This window comes from Alligator sinensis, unplaced genomic scaffold (genome assembly GCF_000455745.1).
Source record: "Alligator sinensis unplaced genomic scaffold, ASM45574v1 scaffold1012_1, whole genome shotgun sequence".
In the NCBI taxonomy this organism is placed as follows: Eukaryota; Metazoa; Chordata; order Crocodylia; family Alligatoridae; genus Alligator; species Alligator sinensis.
In genome coordinates, this window is record NW_005842104.1 from 1,306,344 (window position 1) to 1,309,496 (window position 3,153).

Genomic DNA, 3,153 nt, shown 5'->3' on the forward strand with positions numbered 1-3,153 from the left:
AGGGAAAGAAGTTGTACAGAAACCTATATAAGTGATCAAAAACTGGTTTAATTCTGTAACAGAACAGAAGTTCAGTGCACACAGACCCTATGGCCAAACCCGTTTTAAGATAAACCTGGATGGATGCGGCATCAGACTTAATTGATTTAAGTTAAAACTGTCTACTGAACTTCTGTCCTAGATCCCCTCCCAGCTCAAATCCCTCTCAGCCCCCCATATCCCAGGATGCTTTGCACCACTACGCCACCTCCCTCAAAGGGTGGCCTGCTGGAATATGGCTCACACTCCGTTGCTCCAGACCAGCACCTCACTGGCCCCACCTCTGAGCTGTCACAGACCTGAGACACCAAAACCTCTGCTTCTGCTCCCCAGTTTGTGTCCTGCCTGCACCTGTTAGCTCTGCAGGGAATTGAGGGGGAGGCAGGAGAACAGAATTCCCCAATCCTGGCCGATGAGGCCTAGTCTGTCCTGCCATGGGGAGCTGAGGGGAACCCTCAGAACCCCCTCCTACTCCACTGCTACCACAGATGGGAGGAGGGGAACATTCCTCTGGATCAGATGCCTGCCTACGCAGCAAGGCATGGGGGCACTGGGGAAGCCCTGTGCTTCAGGGGACTTGACCCAGGCCAGGCAGGGGCTGCCCTGCCCTAGGAAAGCCCCATACTGGGGAATGCCCCCCTCCTACTTCCCCTCCCCCTCCCCCGCTGCTGGGGCAGGTGGCAGGGCAGAAGCATTCTCCCGGGCTAGGTGCCTACCTGCACAGCTGGGCATGAGGGTATGGTTGGACTCCCATGCCTTTGGGGGCTTCCCATAATCTAGACTGGGGTCCCCCAGCCAGGGCCTGCTCTGCCCCAAGAGAAACCCCATGTCACGGGGAAGACCCCCTTGCCTGAATGGGGGCGTAGAGGGGAGGGAGAAGCTCAGCTCAGCTACTGCTTTAGGAGGGAGGGGAGGAGGATTCTCTAATGCCGATTCCACATCCATGCAGCCAGGGATGGAGAAACAGGGGGTTTCCTAGCCCGGGGCTTCCCTGCCCCAAGGGGAATCCCTCTCCATCCCCTTCCCCTTTCCCTGCCTCTGGCACCTGCGGCAACAGAGAAGCCAAGCTGCAAGCCATGCTGCTCCCCAAGTCAAGGCAGCCCCAGGCTGGGGGACTCTAGGCCGGGCCAGAGGAAATCCTCTGTAATGCTCGCCATGTCCCCATTCCTGGCTGTGTGGGTGTGGGATTGGCCCAGGGGAATTCCCTCTTCCTCTTTTCTGTGGCAGTGGCTGAGATGAGCAGCCATAGCTGTACAGGGGAGAGGGGATGTGGGGCTCCCTGTGGCAGGGTAGCCCTGGGCTGAGGAACCCTGGGCTGGAGGAAACCCCCTGAGGTATGGGTCTCCCCACCCCATGGGCAGAGGCCTGACTTGGGGGCTGGCACTGGGATGGCAGCTCCTTCCCTCCCTCCCTGGAGGGGATCAGTAGGGAATCAGTAGGGGATTGGAGGCATGTGCTGGGCAGTCAATCAGTGATGTACCCTGCTTGGCTATTTTGGGCTCTGCAATGGCTGGCATATAGGCTGCTCAAGTGCTATCTGCCTTCTGGCCTGGGCCAGTGCAGGCCTCCACCTGCCTTTCTCAGGTAAAATTTAAACATGAGTTCAGTTCATTATTGGTTCAAGCTACGCAGCTTAAAGAAACCTGGAAAGATTGGACCAATTTTGCTTCAGACTTTTTGACAGTCTGTACTTAGCCCCAAAGACTGAACTGGATGAGTTTATGGAAGAGACTATATGATAGGGCTCACCAATTAATGTCTGTCATGTAGCTTTGTATGAATCCAGTAAAGCCGTGGCACTCAACCAATAGCCTATAGACTGGATCCAGCCTGCAGCAAGGGTGGGGGGTATCAGCAGCAAGCAGCTTGTTCTAGCATATCCCCTTCCTCACCATGCGCTGTGCCACTGACCCCCTACACTGCCTAGAGGTAAACTCTCCTTCTCCTCTCCCTCTGACACTGGCAGCCCCTCTCTCCCCCACTGGAGGGGAGTGGTGGCCCATGGTATGGCCAGGTCACAAGCATGCAGCTTGCCTCTCTAGAAAGTTGAGTTCCACTGCAGTAAAGCAAAGTAGCCACAAACTCAGCTTAACCAGCCAGCATGCTCTGGCAGCTTCATGTTGCTCCAGAGTACAATAAAGCAGCCAGAGTACATCAGTAAATCTGGCTATAAATGTTATAAAAAAGTTTGTGTGTTTATACTTTATATCTTCAAATCATTAGATATATCATGTGATTACATGCTCAGAATTTTTGCTGAATACTTTAAATTAAAAAAGGCCAAAAAGATAGCAGTGAAGTATGTAAAAAATGGAGTTGAGAGAACATCTCAGGAATTTAGGGTAACACAGAGAGGGATGTTAATTATATGCAAAATCAAGCATTATACAGTCAGAATTCCAGATTCTTACACTTCAAAGAAATGAAAGCATGTTAAGATATGAAAATGTGCACATTGGTCATGCAAACAAATACATCTGTACTGCTGAATCTGCACCAGGAACAGCAAAGTGCCTTAAATCATAAACACTGAGTTAGCATAGTTTCACAACAGGATTGAGTTACACTTGTTGGGGTGCATTTACGTATTTTAACTGTTTTGCATGTCTAGTCTAGCTGTTGCTCATTTCACTATGCTTATAAACTTTGGTTTGGGGGATAGCGACAATGGATAAAAATTTTTAAAGTGCTTATGTACTTTAGTAGTTGCTCTGGAGTGTTGTAGTCATGATAGTTCAGGAAATGTCCAAGAGTCAAGGAGCTTTTGTGATATCTTTTATTGGGGCAACTGTATAGTTGGGAGAGCTGCTGGATAAGCTTCTGGGTATCAAGTCCCTTCCTCAGGCTCCAATTAAGATACCATAAAAAAATCTTGCCTTTGTGTAATTTATGAAACTTAGTCCTAATTTCAGGAGTGATTTATGGCTCATCCTCATGGCTGGCAGACTGGCACCGAGGCACAAACACTGAAACACTGGTGTTTAATATCCATTCCACAATTATTTTAATTCCTTGTTTGACCTCTTAATTGCTTGAAAGGTATTTTTTGTATTTATACAAGGAACAAAAAGGTTCTAGTCTATCTGTTTTTTACCTTCTATTTACTTTTAAACA

The 3,153-nt window shown here is 49.4% G+C and overlaps 2 protein-coding genes across 5 annotated transcripts in view; one reads left to right on the top strand and one right to left on the bottom strand.

Moving 5' to 3' along the window:
- The window catches only part of MCPH1 (microcephalin 1), a 206,897-nt gene that overhangs the window by 92,029 nt on the left and 111,715 nt on the right, over positions 1-3,153 (bottom strand). The window lies entirely within an intron of this gene.
- ANGPT2 (angiopoietin 2) overlaps positions 1-3,153 on the top strand; it is a 70,373-nt gene that overhangs the window by 25,133 nt on the left and 42,087 nt on the right. The gene's annotated exons all lie outside the window — the stretch shown is intronic.